The sequence below is a fragment of the Zonotrichia leucophrys genome, chromosome 2 (assembly GCF_028769735.1).
Source record: "Zonotrichia leucophrys gambelii isolate GWCS_2022_RI chromosome 2, RI_Zleu_2.0, whole genome shotgun sequence".
Classification (NCBI taxonomy): domain Eukaryota; kingdom Metazoa; phylum Chordata; class Aves; order Passeriformes; family Passerellidae; genus Zonotrichia; species Zonotrichia leucophrys.
Genome location: NC_088171.1, coordinates 65,195,083 through 65,215,275, shown reverse-complemented (window position 1 = coordinate 65,215,275; position 20,193 = coordinate 65,195,083). Strand labels below are relative to the sequence as shown.

Below are 20,193 nucleotides of genomic sequence, written 5' to 3'. Positions count from 1 at the left end.
GTATTTGGAAGTGCTTCAGGCTAGATTGGATCAGAAGGAAAGTTTCAGAAGGACACATACCACAGATCTGAGGAGCTGCCCATTCCCCCTGTGGGTCTGCACACCTCTGTCAGTGCCTCTTCCATCAAGATTCTGGTCTTTGTCTGGCTCTTTGCATGCATTTTGGAAGCATCAGTGATAGCCCTGACCATAAGGATAATTACAAACAAGAGCTGTGGCTATGCAGGAACTTGACTGCAGAGACAAGGCTGCTGGTAGTTCTACATATTTGGTGTGAGGCATGAGGGAAGGGAAATGCAGGAAAAAAGAAGTAACAATTACACAAATCAGTTACATTACACTGTAAAATCTGTTAAATGGTAAGAATGAAACTGGCTGCCTCACTACACAACTTAAATAGAAAGAAAAAAATAATAAGCAAAAGTGTGATCAGGAAAGAAATATGACAAGCAATTTGTGAAAGAAGTTGAAAGTCATCTAGAAGCAGTTTATCAACTGAAGCAAGAAAGCATATCTGTTCCTCAGGATTTAGGGGACCCTAAGGAATATGCCTAACCCCATGGGCAGCATCCACCAAAAATGGGGATCTTTTTGTTGGGCCTCATATCCTAGCACCACATTTGGCCATGCAGGTGGGACATCCAAGCCATTATCTGCAGAGTCTCTCATTATGCACCACTGCAATGAATTAAATGCTCCTTAAGCTTAGTCAGGGCAGACAAAGAACCATCTTGGGCTAGGTTTTAAATAAAGTGTAAATTCCATTGGTGACCCACCATGACAAAGTCTGAGAGCTGTCTTTCACTTGCATTTACAAATAACACCATTCTAATTTTCTTGAGTCCTGCATGATACTTTCCCAAACATTATGATGGAGCAGGTCCAACCCAAAATCTCATATACAAATATTTGTATCAGATTCCATTAAACTTTATGAAACTCTGAAATGTTCTCCTTTGACCCTTGGAGAAGACTTGTATTGGACCTGAATTTGAATTTAAAATTTTCCACTATTTTGCTACTATTTAAACTGTTGCCCCCCCCCCCAAATCTGATACACTCACATTCATACATATCCTCCTCTTCCCTGTACCCATTTCCTTCTTGAGGGCATGTTGTAGCCTGTTTGCCTGCTTGTTTTGAACTCCATGTACTGATGGGTTCCTCTCAAATTTAGGTGGGGTTTACACTACTCCATAACTCATAGAGTTTTTCTGTGATGGAAAGCCCTGGGAGAATGCACACTAGGGAAGTCACAAGCTGCTATTTGCACAGAGATAGTAGTTCCTTGTCATCATTTGGGTTTGTTTATCTCCCCACCTCATATGATTTCCAGATGAGCTTAGCACACTTTGAATTCTCTAATTATGCTGCTGCAGCCATGTGACTGCCTGACTGAGTAATTCCCTGCAGAAGGAGACAAAAGTGCATGCAACAAAGCTCAACAAACAGCCTTAAAAATGTGAACAAGTCACAGTAGTATAAAATACCATGCCACTTTGCCTGAAATCTCCTACTGGTGCCACAGCCATGTGGAGGCTGGATGTATGGTAGCGTACTGATCTGCAGGGAAGAGCATGGGTGGAGAGGGAGGGCTAGCTAGACCTTTGGCTTGTTTCCTTATCACCTTCCTCAAAGATCTCTGAGGAAGCAGGATTCCCTACCTCGTGGAGATAAGGAGCAGTTTCCTTCTGCACCACCAGGGAGCCCAAATGCATTCTGGCTGTTCTGCAGTGGTATAAGATAGAATAAAAAGACAGAGCAGTTGGCATCAAACATGCAGCAATCTGCTGAAGACCTTCTTGATTTATAGGTAATATATGAGAGGAGGGAAAAGGGCAGATAAAACCCAATTGTTCCCATTTTACAAAAAGCCTTGTGCTGTTTTCAGAACGGCTAATTGCATTGATTGTTCTGACCTCTGTATCTTCCTTTCATATGGGAGCTGGTCACTGAATTGCAACTTGTTTTTCGGCTGGCTGATGGCGGAGAAGGGGCTGTCTGGCACGGCAAGGCTGGATGGGTGTGTGTAGAGTGTGAGCGTTTTCAGAGCATGACACTTAGGGAGGCTGCTGCTCAGCTGCCAAAAGCACAGCTGTTACAGAGCAAGGGAGGGAGCCTGGCAGCAGCCTTGTAATCAGGTAGGCAAACGTGCAAACCATATGCTTATTCCTGCCTAATTTTATTGCTCCAAGTGGCAGTATTATTAGCAGGTAGTGTCTGGGTTCACCAAGTCCTCTTTTCTGCCGGTGGCAGTCAGGCGGGGCTGGTGGGAGCAGCTGGGTGTGTTTGCCCAGAAGCCATATCTGTGAATGAAGAGATCAATAGCTGTGCTAAAAATCACTGAGCCATCTGGGATTTACAGATAGAGGATTGACTTGCAAATCCTCCTGAAACTGAGATCTGCAGTAACTGCTGAATAGCAGCACAAGCAGTGGAGGTGGTATAGAAAGTTATCTAGAAGACCTGAAATGGTCTAGAGGTACTTTTCTCAGCCCTTTGGTCACAAAGAAGCTCAGGAAAGGGTGAGAAGATGCTAAGGTAGGGGGAAGATATGTTCTGCTGCTATTTTTTTATTTTTAACCCTGTGATTTTGAAGGTACTGCAAGATTATAGAAAATGCAGCTGTATTTTACCAATATCTGATGGCTACCAAAATCAGTGCCTGTACATCTGCATGAAAACAGGATAAGCCTATAACCAAGCAGGAGAAGGGGAGAAAAAAGTGGAGACAAAAGAAAAGGCTTGCTCAGAAAAGTGCCAGAGGATGCACTTGGAAATGGAGTTTATACTGTGAGCCAGTTTTATGCTTATTCTGCGCTCTGTGGTTATGCAGAACTACAGCAGCTGTCAGGCTGCAAAGAGGAGCTAGGGAAAAACTGAGACCTGAGAGTGGAAAGAAAATGTACAGAAATAACTTCTACTGTAGGTGAAGAAAGCCATGCGTTCATAGCAGAGACCAGTCATTTCTCTAGTACCTTTCAGCATGGATTTTAAGTATGGAATTGGTCTTCTATTGATTAGCAAGGATGTTTGCCTTACTTAGCACAAAGAAATTGAAGTAAGGGGAAGTGTCCTGCTGGGTTTTAGTTAAGCTGTTCTAAAACATGGCCTGGGAGAAAGAAGGTGTTTGCTGGCATGGAATGCTGTGATTATAGACCTGTGTCACAGTCGGGTGAATAGCTATGTTCATGGCATGGAGTAAAATGGATATTCTGCTCTGCATACTTCTCTACTGTCTTTTAAAGGAGGCAGAAACAGATGTTGAAACTCAGCCATCCATGATGAAACTAGACATCTAAAGACATCTGAGTAGGAAAATAGTAACATGTGGAGACTACACAGGCTAAACGACTCTGCTGATGTTGTAGACGTTTGGGAAAGAACTGGATATGCAAACCAAATCCCCAGCATTTTATCCACTAACACATTCCAGTAAAGCAAAATAACAGCTTTTCTCTTTTTATTGTTTTGGGTTTTTTTTTTCCCTGACAGGTTATGACCTTGATCTTAGGTTAGCCTAGGTAGTTGCACTGTCCTCTGCTGTTCCAGTTTCTATTTAAAAAATGGTTATAGTGTTTATTTTATGGTGGTTTTTGTGTGAAATTTACATCTAAGAGGGGAAGATTTTAGTGGTGGGTAATGTCATCTTTGTTATAAGTTTGTAAAATATGGCACATGATTATTGGTCCTCCCTAATAGTAGTATTGCTAACTGTGCTGCATGTTCAGAGGTTTGTCAGTGCTAACAGCATTTGTCTAATCTTTTTCATGAATTTATTTCTCAGTGGAAGCAACAATGATAAAAAGACTTCAGGTAAAACATTGGTAAGTATGAGGCATCTGTCATGTCTGTAGTTTTCACTGGAATCATACAACAGATACATTATTGTGACTTTAACTATCAGCAATCTGCCCTATGTGTTAGCAGAGCTTCACTTCCTGCACTGACCCTCCTAAGAAACAGAGCTGGGTCCTTGTACTAATTTCTGTTATTGAGACTGCAGCCCTGCTTGTTCTGCTCCCAAAATACAGATCCATGGCCAGTTGAAATGAAGAAGCAGTTTATCTTGTCTTGGGGTGCAGCTACAGGAGAATGTCTCTTCTCCTGGGACCTGGACCACTGAATGTCATCTCTCTGTAGGGCAATCTCCCCAGGTGGCACTAAAAGGTTATAGTCATCCTTTCTATAATGCCATTGCTCCATGATGTTATAGGGGGCATCTGTGTAGTCAAATACGTTCACAACTATCAAGAAAACTCACTAGATAATCCTCTATCACAGCATACCACTACAGTATCCTTCAAAGATATTGAAGAAAAAAAATATAATTCAGATGTCTTCTTACAAAATCTTTCTCTGTGCTCTGCAATCTCAGGAGATCAGAAGTTGAGGACTGAAACTTCTTTCAGCATAGTCACTGATTCCTATGCATTACCTTCATGAGGGCAGTAAGAGTGGGGATTAGACAGGTAGGAAAGCACAGACCTATTAATTTTCATAAGGAGTGGTCAGTCTTACTGAAGATTAGACTTTTAATCTCTGAAGGAGTCATCATGCTTTATTGGATAAAGGATCAGCAAATGAAAACTTCTCTGAAGAAACTCTGTGTGATGGGTGACAAAGAAATAAAATGGCTTAACACAGTCTTTCATATGCTGCTTAGAAGAAAAATTCTAGCTCAGCAGTGAAGCTAGGATTTGATTTATCAAATTGAGAAACAGTCTCAAACTTTGTTATTTTTGCTTTGATTTTCAAGCAATAGGTATGTGAGTAAAGTCCAGATGCCTCAAACTTTCTAAGCCTACCACTCTCAGACAGTAGAACAGGAGGTGTCTGGCATTTTTAACAGCCTATCAAGCTGATAAAGGAGCAAATGTGTCTGTTAGAAATTCTGTGGTTTATTCATCTGAGAGTGTAAAACAAGCAAAAAAAACAAATAAAACCCAAACAAACAAAAACCCAAAGAAAACAAAACCAACCAACCAAACAAAAACCAAACAAAAATCCACCAATAAACCCAAAAGACAACCAAAAAGAACCACCACAAACAAACCAAAAACCACAAACAAACAAAAAGACCCCAAAACCAACCTGGAAAAATCTGTGCAAGGTTGAATTTCTTAAATACAATAACTAGGGGAAACACAGAGTCCACTTACACACGAAGCGCAGAGCAAACTGAAGCTTGCAGCTGTGACTTAGACCACCATTGCAGTATTCTGCCTCTAAGTAATTCTTGTTCCACACAATCTTGGTCTGATAGACCCGTGGAAAATGTCTGTAAGAAGTGGCAAAATGTACTTGGTTTTCTAGTTCTCTTAACCAATGGTCAGATCCACATAGATTCACAGTGTAGGCAAACTAAGAAAATGCTGGAAACTTTTGGAAGTGCAACTGTAGTGAAAAAACTTCTGTTTTCAGAAAGAGAGAACATTTTTTAGAGAGTCAAAAGACTCTCTAAAGGAGTTTAGGAGTTGTTTAACAGTTGTTTCCTCTTCCTCATGACAGATGCAAAGAGCAAGAAAGGAAGTCCACATGGAGTAAACAAATTCTTGGAGTAAACAATATGGAGTAAACAATATTCTTTCTTGAAAATAATTTTTGTCACAGTTTGAGTTGTTCCAGAGCAGTGAAACAGAACAAAAAAAGTCACATGTGATTGCTCAGAATTTACTCAGCACCTGAAAATAAATTGTAGCATTATTCTCAAATTTTCATGCCATTTTTTTCAAAGTTTAGTTTTTTAGGGATCTGAATTTGAGTTAGACAACTTTTCCCAAAATTGTTTTCCAGTTTACCAAACTTCAATTTTGAATATACCCATGCTACTTAGCATCAGAGGATAATTTAAATCAGAAGGGATTTCAGGATGTCAGGGCAGTCAATTCAGTGGTATAATGTTAAAATGGTCCTTCATTCTGTAGTAGTTCGGTATAAGATTAGGCAAAATTTTGAAAGATTCATGTTGTGAATATTTTAAGCTGTAGAAGAGATTTGGGAGATTCTGTGTGAGTAAGAACTTTATGTAAAAGCTTTGGGTTTCTGGTTGGAGGTAGTTTTCTTAAAATTATGCAGTGGGAAATTTAGTTTTGCTGAGCACAGCAAAGCCAGGCAGTCCTGAAAGCAGCCCCCCAAATACTGCACCTTTTCCAGCTGTGCTGGTGGTCTGGGCTTCAAGCCCACCACATACTTTCTGTGGTGTGTTTTGCCCTCAGCTGTGACTCTTCAGGTGTGAACCTAACCAAAATGTTTTGAAGCATTTGTCTTTTTCATTTTGTCAATTTATATTTAGAAATATATTGGGAAAACAATATATTTCTAAAATAAAACAAAATCCTACCAGGAATGATGATCAGGAGAGTCCCTCTGAATGTGCATGAATTTGATATCAAGTCATAGCCTTTTCAAGAATGAAAGGAGTCTGCTTTTGGAGTCAGTGCAATTACACAAAAGATGAATCTGTCTCCCTTTGTACCTTGCCCACCTTTTGCTTAATGTGGTGCGGTGAACTGAAATTAGAAACTTGTAGAGCACCATTTTCACGAAAGGAATGTCTGCTGATTAATCAGGCTGCAGTACTTAACATTAAATTTTGCTTACTATAATTGACTGTTATGTCATGCTAATGAGATTTCTTTTAGTTTTACTGCCTGGATGCTGCTGATCTAGACAGCTAAGGATTTTGTATTATTTTATGTTCACCTACACCTTACTGGCTCTTTTTCCTTTTTTCCCCAGTTGGGGGGGGTGTGCAGATGGAATGGTAGATTACTTCTCTGCTAAGTATTTTGTCTCTATCTGAAAGAAGTGAATAGGTGTGTGCTTGAGTATATGAGGCTTCTGAGCCATCTTTATTTTGATTTTTAAAAACCAAACAGAACCTGAAAATAGTACTGTATCTTTGTTAAATATCCAAAGTAAAAAATTACCAATAGAGAATAAGCATGGGAAGTGGAGGGAGGAAGGAATTAAATAAAGAAGCAATGGCTTTTCTCCTTTCATTTCTGCAATTCTAAGCAGTTACAGAGTAGAGTGAAAAGATCTAAATGATGTAACTAGCTAAATGTACTTTTTCTGTTTCCCAAAGGCAAAGCAAATCTACTCATTGGAGACTTGACCCAGATGAGAATTGTATCTCCTGGGGAAAACTTTGGTTCTTGGAATGAGCATTGAAAGAAAGTTGGTGGGATTGTTAGCTTTGAGAGGCCAGTCTACTCTGCAGCTGTGCCCAAGCTGTGACCACACATACTTTAAATTTACCTGTTTTGCTCTAGTTCTTCATGGACATGGCATAACTGCTGATACTGTATAACAGTACAAGCTGGTTGGAGGGTCTGGGGAGTGAGTCATATGTGGAGCAGCTGAGGGGCTGGTGTTTAGCCTCAAGAAAAGAAGACTCAGAGAAGACTTCACACTCTTTACATCACTCTTTATACCTGGAGGGAGGGTGTGGCCAGGTGGGGGTCAGTCTCCTCTCCCAATCAGCTAGCAACAGGACAAGAAGATATGGCCTTGTGTTGTGCAGTGGGAGGTTTAGGTTGGACATCAAGAAGAGTATCTTCACTGAAATGATGGTAATGCATTGGAGCAGACTGCCCAGGGAAGTGGTGAAAGTGTTTGAGAAATGACTGGACATTACACTGAGTACTATGGATTAATTGCCATGGTGGTGTTTGGCCAAAAGTCAGACTTGATCTTGGAGGTCTTTTCAAACCTTAATGCTTCTATGATTCAGTGTTTACCTCACATGGAGGAGATGACCCAGGGATGTTTAATCTGCACAGGGTGTAAAGCAAGTGTGGTTCTTTGAGGGGAGAGACAGATTTAGCATTCAGGTGACTGTTATTTATTACTCCTATTTGTAAGTCACATCACAAATGAGAGTAAAAGATCTGGCCATGTTGAACTTGATAGACTTGCGCTATCTGACATTAGCAGTGTCCTGAGCTAATTAATGCAGTTCTCTGCATATTTATCACAGTGAGAAAGAAGCTTTGGCTCATTCACAAGCCATGGAGATGCAGTAGCTCCAAGGCTTGAGCATAGTCATGAGCAGCAGGAGTGACTAACCTCCACTTAAGAATCCTCCATTAGGCTGGAGTTGATGGGTTTTCTTCCTTCTGCCAAAACATAAGCCATCTGAAGAGATAACTAATCCTTATCAGTTATTTAAAGATGCCTTAAACAGCAGAGGCAAGTAGAGGCTTTAGTTTGGATGCCATGGTGTTGAACAGTGATTAGTTGGATTTTTGGTCAAAGAAAAAGGGCATTAACAAAATGAACCCAGCACCACCAATCTATAATGGCTACTAAAACATCTGGTCTTGGAAGGCTGGCAGGCTGAGGAGGGTGAGGGGCAGCCATCTGATAAAAAAATCAAATCAGCAGTGACTGAACACAGACATTTCTTGCAGGGACTAAACCAAAATGAAGAAACTGTGGTTGAGTCTCTGATGGCTTTCACTGTAGGCACCAACACTAATTATCAAGTCCAGAGACAAACCCAAAATGTCCTAAGGGATGGACTGCAAATCAGAAGCTGCAAATTCAGGTTTAAATGGGACACAATCTGTGCTGGATGCCACACTCTCTTCTTCTTAGATTAGGCTTGTGTCCATCCACAGTGTAGGTTACCCAGGGATTTTTTTGTAGCAGTGATTACTTGGAAATCAGCCCTGCTTGTGTTCACCCTCTTGCTTCTGTTGCATAACTTCTCAGAAGAGCAGCATTGGATTTTTTTTGCAGCCATAAAAATTGACCTGTTGTTTTCAGCCTTTGAGACCTCTGAGTCATTTTGGAGTGGTTTTGACCTGTTTTGTGCCTGAGTTTTCTTGCTTACAAGCTGGTTTTCCCTGAAGAAGTGCTGTTACAATTGCTGCACTTGCAACACTGCTTTTGTCGCATGTATGACTGTGTCTGCAGGAGTCATTCTCTGCTGCTTCTCTGCTCTCTGTTTGTACAATCCATGCTGTCATTTCAGAAATTGTATTTAAAGATGGTATTAAAATTGGTGGGATTTAGGCTTACGTTCCCCAAACAATTGTGCTTTTGTTTGTTTGCAAATGTGGCTGGCTGGACACATTTTAAAGGAGACTGCCTTTAAATTCTCATCCCTTGCTTTTGAAAGTCTTCAATGCATATTAAGGTAGACCCATGCAGTCACCAGTCATATTTGAAAACATGAACCTTCAGATTGGCCTTTTTTATTTGGTTGGGGTTATTTTTAAATCTTCTTTCCTTGAGACCTCAAGGGAGAGACAAATTAATCATCATCGGAGTGACACTCCATTAGGGAAACAAAATTCTTTTTGAAGTCTCTGTGCAGTTATTACAAGGAAACTTTCATTGTGCCATAACCTCAGAGATTAAATTTGATAAGACAATGAAAAACAGTACTCATTTCAAGAATGCGACAAAATATTAAATTTGTTCCATTAACTAGTTTGTGATATATTTTATCATCCTTAAAAGAGAGGCAAATGATCTAGAATGGAGTACTGTGTCAAGTGTGTGACTTTGTTTCTCAGGCCAACTTTGTGCATTATGTGAATGTCCATGTTTGCATAAGGACATACTCTCAGTGCCTTCCTTACCTCCCAGCATCTGTAGGCTGTAGTTGGCAAAGCACTGGCGAAGAGAACTCATTCCAACTAATCTTGGAAACTGAAGCAGTAGCTCAGGGGAGTGGGATACCAAGTTTAGCACTGAAGGTTGGCAAAGATGGAGTGAGTGTGGCTGATGCTCAGCGAGTCTGAAGGGAGGGGACAGGTTGCTGCTGGCTTGCTTTAATCTCATTCCCTCCAAGCAAGCAGTAGCATACCTGACTGCCACCTCCAAAGCAGTGATGACATGCCATTACTCAGCCTTGTTGAGGGCTAGGAAGAGAGAAACACTACAGTTATAACTTTCCTAATGCATGCCCTAGCTGTTTCCTGTGCTGGCTTGACTGTTTTTGAGATTGTCAGAGAATATATGTTCTCTGAGCAACAGGCTTGCCATTTGGGGTTCTAAAATAGAATGCATTCCCTTGCATCTGAATGAGGTGGCTCTTCCCTTGGTGAAGGCCCTTGCTCCATCCAGCCTGGAAACTAAGAGTCCAGAATGCATGTAAGCAGTTGCTTTTTTTATCAAAGCAGCAGTGATTTTCTGAAAGCAGTAAGTAGATCCTTCCACATGTGTCCCAGCAATGCAGATTTCTGCCACTTGTAATGAAATGCCCAATTGCCAGCAGGACCAGGAGCCAGGCACCAGTTGAAACTCAACAGGAATATTTTTTTTTGCTTTATTGGGCAGAATCTAGAAGTCTACAATCACTACATGAAACTGAAACTGCATTCTGGAAACATGAAATTGAATGCAGACCTGGGCACTCTTGAGATGATAATGAACCACAGAAGCTTGAGGTACTAGATTATGATGCCAGCCCTTATGGTAAGCATCAATTTATCAATTGCTTTGATGCAAATGAGTATCTCCTACCAAGCTAAAATTATGTTTCTGCAGCAAATCAAAGCTCAGCAGTAGGATTTATATATAGATAGATAAATCGTAGCTGTGCTTAGCAGTGCTTCCTTCACCATTTTTCACAGGGACAGTAAAGTCATTAATCTTTCCTAGTAAGAAGCTTTTAAAAAAAGAGAAAAAAAAAGGCTTAGGAACGTATCAACAATTTAGTGTTCAAAAAGAGAAGTGGTTACTGACAGGAGTCCTGTCTTATTTAAGCCACATCTGAATGTGTCACCTAGAGTAAGAGAGTGGTAGATTGCAGTTGCACTGCTAGGTTGTGTGTGCTGTACCACCAAGTGTGCTTTTTGGGGTGAGTAGGTGAGATTCTGCATGCAGGAAGAGATGCATTTTGAGCCTGACTGGGGCTTCAGGTCTCATTTGGTGAAGAAAAAGCGTGCCCCGAAAGGAAAAGAGCCACAGACACTGCAGAGAGGAATTCTGCTGGGAAGTTGTGTAGGACTCAGGCATACACTGCTTACCCTGGTATTCTTTCTGCTTGTCTTTTAAATGAAAGTACTGCTTTGTAGTTTCTTATGCACCCCACCAAATAATACATTCCCTGTGAAATCTAATGGGAAGTTACTGCTGTAATTAACTCATTGATTGTTTAAAACAATTGCTAATTGTACGTGGTTGGAAAGCTGGGAGGATCTCACTGTCACTAATGTGACTGGATAATTATAGATTTTTCTTTTCATATTTTTTTTCCTGTAAAACATGTTTTCTTTGCAGTAGCTTTTATTTTTGGCCACCTAACTTTCAGTTCCCATGACTGACAGATGCAGGCTAGCAATCAGCCCCAGGGCAGGAAAAAGGATGGAGATATTTCAGACCTCAATAATTCAGCCCCCTTAGGGACACTCTAGGTAAACAAAGTATTCATTCTTATGTGTAATGTATGCATGCTACTGTAAGCACGTAAAAACAAAGATCTGTGCAATAGCAAAAAAGTCTATATACCACTGCAAGCATTACCTCTGGGAGGGTTCTAAGTGCCAGAATATGGTTCAGTAGTTCTTCTTTTAGAAGAGGAAACAAAAAAGGAAAACAAATAGCTTGGAAAGCCACCTCTGAGATGCTGCTTCTGCATCTTGGCATAAGAGCCTGTACACTGCCCACGCACATTCGATATTTCTTTTCAATGAGCAGTGTGGTTGCTAGCTTTTACCACAAATCCTGGGGAGACTGAAAAATGCGAGCTCTTCCCTGTTTTTCTTCTCACAGCCAGTTAACAGAGCAGCTACATGGCACAATGTGTTGGCACAGTGCTTCTTCCAGATAACATGTCATGCTCCATGTGTCCTTTTGCAGCAATGCATTGCTCTCTGTGGATGTATCTCTTCTGAAGAAATGCCAGTCCCAGGCCTAGGTGTAGCAGTAACTTGTAGACACTTCTCCCCAAGATATTGTGAGATTTTTAAGCGAATGTGTCTACAAGGACTGACTGGAGCCATCATTAAAAGTAAGCTCCTCTCTTCCGATGTGTGTCTTGCAGCCTTACTTCAGACATGCAGTGAATTTGTGCAAGACATTGCTGTATCTCAGTTACTTATCTACAGGATAAGTGCATTTGCATGTAATGAAACAGGAGCTCCTTCTGAGTCTTTTCTTTGGTGACTAAGCCTCATATCTTTACAGAGGCTTCCAGAATTCAGTGTGGTACAATTACAAACTAGGATTTTCTTCTGGTGCTCTGTGTTTGTTTATGCAGGTTAGCTCTGTTTTACTATTGGTATATCTGGGAAGATCTTGTTATGTCAGTGATGCCCTAATAATCACCACTGTAAGGGGGTCATGCTATATAAGGACTGAATTCTGCCAGATTTACTAGTACTGAGTAGTAGATTTTCCTTACTCTGCATCCACAAAACAATATTAATATCTAAAGTAAGACATATAAGAGGCCTTTTTGCAATATAGACTGCAAGGAAATCATTCTCTTTGAAGAGAACTTTCCATAGTGCGGCCAGAGAGGCTCTAAGTGTGTTTTTTCCTTTGAAAATTACATCTGTAGTCATAGGTTCCCTTGCCTTATACTGAGCAATGCAAAAGACATTTTACAGCAATATTTGCATGAATTTGCATTCAGTTTAGCGTGGCGGGGGAGTTTAATTCCGCATTAATCTGTGCATTGATTTTATAGGAGTTTTTCATAGCTTTATGGGGGAAGATAAAGCCGCTGAAGGGTTGACACAGATTCAGTGGGATGTTCTTCCCATAAGACAAGGCAAAAATGAAATTTCAGTGTGTACAGGAGGAGAGTTATCAAACAGAAATTGGTCTGGAATTTCTGTTTTAGAAGAGGTGATGTATTGTGGTTAATTTAAATGTATTGTATTGATGTATTGTGGTTAATTTAAAAAAAACCTAAAATCACATTTCTGAGAAATGAAGGTGCTCAGCTTGTTTGTCTGCTTTTCAGAGTGAATGGGCTCACAGCGTAGCCTCACAGACATAGATGTTTCTTTAGGCTGAGAATGCAGCTGCAGGTGGGGCCAATTTGGCCCAGGAGAAATATTATTTGGTTGCATTTTTTCCATGAGAAAAAGGGGGCAAAGGGAGAGGATGTGGAATTTTTGTACATTATCCTGTGGCCAGAATCAGTTTGCATAATGTTTTTACCAGGAAAGTGCTTTCTTCAAAGATGCCCCGTTTCACTTGGTTGAATACATATATATAAAAGACAAAATCTGTTGAATGCTTATTTAAATAACTCTTTATCAGTTTGGTGGGTTGGAAGTACTTGCATTTCAATTCTGATATCAATGACTCCCTTTAAAAAGTCTCAAGAAGCAATGAAGATTGACTTTCTTAGCTTAGATCTGTATCTACCCTTAAATACCTTAAGTGTTTCTTTCAATCCAGCTCTAAGAAGAAAAAGGCAGGGGAAGGTATGACTGAATTATAAAACCTTCAGTCCCTATACCAACATTAGAATTCTGTATTTAGATCAAAAATTAGTGCGAATGAACAGAAATTAAGATTTTAATGCTCTGCTCTGAGAAGCTATCCAGAATAGAATGAGAGAAAATAGTAATTTTAATTGTTAATGGGGAAAGTAGCACAGGAAATTATTTTTGCAAAATGGCATTGATCAGGACTGTAATTAAAAGGCATCTTAAAGAAATGAAGAGAAGCTCAGCATAGATTTAGATTTTAAAGCATGCTGGATTTAGAGTGCTCCAGATGTTTTCTTAGAACAAGCTTCATTGACCTGGAATATCAAAGTGTGCCAGCGTACTCACTGGAGCATTGTTAATGCCTCTGGCTGGGTTTGTTTCAGGATCCTTGGTTTGAATTTCAGTGTATTTAATTTGCGAGCACAGTGAACTACAGAGAATGATTAATCTACAGAGATTAAATTTATAAAGGGATACCAGCCATCCAAACACAAAGCTTCGCATTGTGACATCTCTCTATTCTATTTTGGCTTTAACTAAATCATCCCAAGTGTGTAGATCCATTGTTCACTGGAAAGCTATTTTTGCAAGGCTTGCATTATCAAAAATCTTAATCAGAACAACTGTGTTTGAAATATGTTTTCATATTTTTAAAAGGCCTGTGTCTTATCTGACGTGTCATTCCAGGCACCTGTTATAGCCAAAGATACCAGCAAGTGATGCCCAAAACAACTGAAAAATTACAAAAACACCTCTGTAATCTTCATTGAATTTATAGTTAGACAACTACCCGTCCTCCCAAGCAGTAGACCATTGGAAGGTATTACTTTACAGAATGTTGGCATACAGTTTTAGACCTTAGAACTAAAAGACACTGATATTACAGTGTCTGTCATCTCAAACAGTGCCATGCTTCATGTCAACAGAGGTGAATGAGTCAGGCTTGCAGCACCCCTTGTGTCTACTGAGACATGGAAGAACTACCCTAATCTTTACAAGTATCTATTATGCAGAGGCAAAGTGCATTTTCTAAATTGCTTTGTGATGCAGTTGAAACCTGTGTTCTATAACTGAATAACCACCATCAATTTCAAAATGTGTGAGCAAAAACCAAAGGTTATGGGCATTGTTCTTCATGCCTCAGGACCATGAGTATTCCATAGTACTTTCCTAAAAGCTAGCATTCCTTTGGTAAGTGTCCCTGAATGATGTCATTTTGTCCAACCTAGCATGACCAGCTCTGACACTGGACAGGTGTAACCCTTTGGATATCTGGGGCTATGCACTGGAAATCTCAATGTCTGTAAAATTGTCCCAATGTTACCATTACTGTGCAGCAAAAATGCTGTTTTACATGTTCAGAGTCAAATGTGCCAGGAGACAGCATGTAGGGACAATAGATTAAAGAAAACATCAGGAGAATAAGTAATAGTACGGAGTAGTTTTAGTGAGAGTAAAGAATTTTCTTGACTGATCTAGGTCCTCAGCGAGCTCCTAATTTTTTTCTCCTTAATCAATCTGCAATTCTTCCTCCTTCCTTTATTGTCCAAAATGCTTGCTTCTATCTGTTCTCAGAGGATGGGGAGAAGGCACAGAAAGAAATGTAGGAAAGAGATTACCTCCTGTGCCATCCAAAGCTAGAACCCCTTTGTCTCTCCTTATAAACTGTACTTTTTTCTTCCTAGTCATGAAGGCACTGCTTTCCACCTCCTCTCTAAGATGCCTCAATTTAGTATTACTTGATTGTACCTCAATAATCACATCCCTGCCTTGGAGGCATTCACAGCTCCAGAAGTCCTAGTCCTAAACTCTGCACTTCAAGCTTCATATAACTGTAATTACTTTAACTCTGGTACAATTGTCAAAATACAAAATCTAATTGTATGAACAGTGCAGCCTAGAGTGGGACGCTGATGACTGGTTAACCTCCCATTCACTCCACACCATTAGTTTTGTACTATCCTTCTATGGACTTGAGGAAACTGATGCTTCAAAAGTTTGCGCAGTCCAATTATTCAGCGTGATTATACTGCTGCAAATGCCAAATGTGGTCCCATTGCACAGACTCAAAGTAGAACATGCAGCAGAGTAGGATTGCTTAGCAGTATGCTAAATGAAGCACTGTAGTGCATGGGATTTTAAATCCATGCTAAATCAGTGACAATGACAATGGACTACATCAGTATAACCCCACTGATGGGTCAGGTCACTGCAGTTTCTCTGGGGTCTCTGTATATTAGCTCTTTTTATTTTGTACTTGTTTTATTTTTTCCTCCTTCCAGGATCAACGAAATTTTCTTGATTCTTTCTGTCCTCCAGCTCTCTTATCTCTTCTTGTCCCTTAGATAAATCTCCATTGGCCATTACCTCTAATCTCGTCTCATGTATTTATTTACTATTCCCAAATGTAAAAAATAGAGGATTCATAATTCTGAACTGCCAAAAATTTCAGGAGAGGATCTGAGCTACAAGTTGTGACCTGCAAACCCCAGTGCTGCTCTGACAGTGACCCAGTAGAAGAGGAGTTGTGCATTGTGTAAATATAATGTTGTTTTTAGCCCTTGCTAGCAAGCCAGAAGCTGACACCATTCCTTGGTACTAATTAACACGCCTTCTCTTTCTCACCGGCGAGATCTGTGAGAGCACAAGCAGACTCTTGAAAGATGCTGATGAACATGGTGGCTAGTAAAGGACACCTTATGTTCTTTGCTTCTTTATATAGACTGCAGTTTTGCCCAACAGGCACTGTGCAATTTCTAAATGCCCAGACAGGAAGAACTGGCTCATAATTGAATATAGATTCAAATAAAGCTTCAGCCCATCATTTCTGTAAAGCATTGGACAAACAATGCCACCTCTCTCTTTGTCATATTTAAGTAATACTTGTACAGTTTTATCTGCTTGAATTGTAACCTTTTCAAAGCCTAGCTGTTTGAACAGTACCTTGTTTAAAGCCCTGCCTTCTGCAAGTGGAGGTGCTTATTGCAGATAATTACTTATGAATAAGCCTTTGTCCCAAACAGCTTACAAGGGACCAAGCTCATTCCAAAAATCTCGATGAAATAAATCAGATGGCATTCATGTTGTGTTGGTACTGACTTGACCTGAATTCAACCTGTCTGATATAAAGATGAAAATCATTCCATATCATTATAAAGCCCCTTCAACTATTCATCATCTCTAATTGCTAACTTCATTATCCCCTAGCTAAGCATCATGCCAACTATTCATAATAGCTTTATAATAAGCTGCTTCATTCTCTAGATCCCATATTCTTTGTTTTCTCACCTTGTCTCTCTTCTGCTTTGGTCAGAAGAACAAGAGAAGGAGTAAAGCATACACTTGTTCCCTATTAACAGTCCCTGCGTTTCCACTTGAAGGCCAGATTGCCCTCATAGAATTCCTGTTCCTCTCCCATGTGCAGCTGCAGCCAGTGCCCTACATTGTCAGGGCTGGTAGCTTTTTCATTTCCCCCTCAGCATGTTTCTGTGCAGACATCAAAAGAATGATGCCTCGGGCAGGCAGAGCAGTCCTTTGTCATTTAGCACATTGCATTTCCCAGGATAGCTGTTTTCTGGCAACCAGCTCGTGGAGGTGGCATTCCTTCAGATGGAGGTGGCTAGGAAGTGGTGGAGGAACCTTTATCACAAAGATTACAAGGCAAAATTACAAAATACGCATAATTCTGGATTTCCTGAAACAGCTAGAAAAATGACCAAGTATGGCTGGGGGGGGGGGGGGTGCAGATAGTGCCTTGGTATGAAAAGCTTATTTGCAGCTTATAGTGCATTAGATCTCTCAAGAAAGAAAGCTGCAGGTTCCCTGAGGAAGAAGGCCAAATGGCTTCTCTAGAGAAAACTGAAAAGCTGTGTATATTCCCATGAGCACTACTTACCAGCTTCTTACCAAAGGGCTGTGGCATGGTCGCATCCCACTCAAATGTCTTATCTGAGTGGCTGAAAACTGTTACTCTGACATAAAAGCTTGGAACTTGCAGTTGCAGTGTGCGGAAGTGCACTCACACACCACTGAGACTGCCTTTGGTTGTTACTTCAAAGGTGTACAAGTCAGAGGAAGATACTATTGATTGAATGTTTTAGAATCATAGAATAATTTCGGTTGGATGGGATATCCAGAGCTCAAAGCAGATCTAATTAGATCAGATTGCCTGGGAACTTAACCCCTTCCAGCCTTGAGCGCCAGCAGAGATAGACAACCTTCCTGGGCACCTTGGTCTTACGCTTGGCTGTAAGTAATTAGTAGTCTCACCTCTAAACTTTAAACTGTTGTGGGAAGGGGAAAATACTTTTTTTTTGCAGAAACATGTGCTTCAGTTTGCATTCTTGCATCACAAGTATGCAAACTGTTCTCTCGTGAATCTTTTCTCAGCATGCTCTTCGAGTACTGCCTATGAACACTGAGTTTTTAGTTGTTCCTGGTGATGTAAGGAACATAGATGTGTTTGACCTCTTAGTATACATTTTGGTGATGTATTTCCAGCAATAACCCATAAAGGGATTGAAAATTTCCATCTGCTTTAGGCCTCATGATGCAGTTAGAGCTTTCCCAAAGTCTTGAACCAAGAAAGTCTTGAAGCTAGGATGCTTTAAGCCCAGAGGATGACTGCTCGAGAGGAAACTTGAAGATCATTAGGACAAAAAGTCTGTTAAAATGTCAGAGTACATTGTATACTGCAGTCCTAAGCTCTGCTGGGGCCCCTTGGAATTTTTGTAATACAAAGTAATACAAAAGATCTGCAGTGGGTTTTACCACTATTTTGCTGCATTCACTCCACTGTGAATGAAATGTGTATTGTACTGCAGTCCTTCTAGTTCAGCCTTCAGTCACGTTCTTCTCTGGTTTAAACCTCTGGGAAAGCGAAATCCTGCCCTTTGTGCTGCGATGTTCTCTGGAGACTAAGGTTTTGACAGATAGACATCATGGATCACACAGGTGAAGCAGTTGACTCTATAAAACCTCCAAAAATTAGCATATATTAGGAGTAAGTTTTTATTTCTAGTGAATAATTTATGTACATGATGGCTAAGATTGTTAAAAGTACTACAGGTGTCTTGTTATATGTTATGGCAATGCATCACTGAAAAAGCTGGATTAGATTTTAGCAGTTAATATTTCCTGCTTTTATAAAAGCCTCTAAGAAATTACTAAAATCTAGCCTGGATGTTGAGGCTTAACCAATGGGCAGACATTAAAGAGCTTGGCAAGATTCACATTAAAATATGTTCCAGGATTTCAGCAAAAACTGATTATACAGCTATTTCTTAAGATCCTTCAGCACACTGCAGCTTCTTTGTGTTGACTGCTATTCAAGGTTTTAAAGAGGTAAAAAATGCTTAATATGGCTTTTTGTCAGTAAGACCTGTTGATGGTGCGTGTATTGTCTGTTGGTGTTGTAAAGCCTGGTTGTGTTAAACTCTGGGAACACTAGGAGAATGATGACATGGGACTGATGCAAAGCCAAAATTCTCCCTCTGTGCTTGTGCTTCACACCAGTCCACAGTGAAAGTACCAGCAGTGAGTGAGAGATGGAGGCCTGATTATGAAAACTGACTGGCCCATAGTAACCAGGGGCTAAAAAGAGGAGAGTAAGAACTTTTTTTTTTCTGCTTCTTTTTGGAGAAAATAAAAAGTTCCTCATGCAGATTTCAGTACCATTCGGAGGACCCCACGTTTGTGCTGAAGGAGGAAAGACTGAAAAAGATGCACGTGGATAATGTCAGAAGCTTCTTGCTTCACTTCAGCGCTGCTAGCTCACTGGGTGATATGTATAGAAAATGTGTGCTATTCCTAGGGATTTGTGTTGTCTTAATTTCTAATTTGAGAAAACTGTGAGCACTTATTGAGGTGAGGTGATTGACAGTGTGTGCTGCTGTCAGGCCCAGTGGAGGCAGATGCTTATGAAAGCTTCCCCCTACAGCTTTGCCAGCATTTGTACCTAAATCAGCCTTTGCAGCTGCCTCAGTACTCTTGGTTCCTGCACTGTTCATGTGTTATTACAAAGTGTTTTTCAGTGGTGGGAGAAGCCTTTGAAGGTTGGGAGGGTCTGTTGTTTCAAAGGCACCCTGGAAGTTTAGGGAGGAGTTCATAGGTTTCCTGATCTTCTCTCTTTTTCTTCTCCTTCCCTCTATCTTCTTTCTGTTATGGCTGAATGTTGCTTCCCCTCATCTCATGTTCCCACTTGATTCTGCCTGCTTGCTTGTTCATTTGTACTTCTGTAGACCTCATGAACCTTTAGCTTGTTCTCACAGCTCAGTCTCTCATCCTCTGTCTGAACTTGGTCAGAGTTTGACTTTACTGGACTTGCTCTGTGGCTTTTCCCATGTCTCCAGCCTACAAAGCTTTTGCACTTTGTGATTTTCTCAGATTGCTTTCAACAGACTGGTTCTGGAAATCACAGCAACCATAGTGAGATGAAAAACTGAAATGAAAACCTGTTAGTTTTGTGTGGCTGCCCCAGTGGCACACGGAAGATATGGCAAGTCCCAGGCCATTGACCTGGAAACTTTGGTTAAGGGTCTGTAACTGTGTTACTGCAAATGAGCTCTTTGGGGCCAAGTCTGTCAAATGTATCCTTCTTCATTTGCTGTTTCCTTTTGTATGTGAAAGTGCTCCCTAAATGAATGTGCTTCATGCACAGTCATATCCCTGACCTTCAAGTAAACTGTTCTGAACTGCAAGCAACAGACTTAATATGAGTCATTTATAATAAGGCAAAAAATCCAGTCATCTCTATTATGTGCTGATTGTAACTTTGTCTGCTCTA

General features: G+C 40.4%; 1 protein-coding gene across 12 annotated transcripts in view; it reads left to right on the top strand.

Moving 5' to 3' along the window:
- The window catches only part of PHACTR1 (phosphatase and actin regulator 1), a 304,933-nt gene that overhangs the window by 134,887 nt on the left and 149,853 nt on the right, over positions 1-20,193 (top strand). The window contains exon 1 of one of the 12 annotated variants that reach the window (XM_064705261.1): positions 2,059-2,141. The exons of 10 other annotated variants lie outside the window; for them this stretch is intronic. The gene's annotated coding sequence lies outside the window, so the exon portion shown is untranslated. Of the gene's footprint in view, positions 1-2,058; positions 2,142-3,804; positions 3,828-20,193 lie in introns of those variants that run through there. One more of the 12 variants, XM_064705262.1, reaches the window with a different exon arrangement.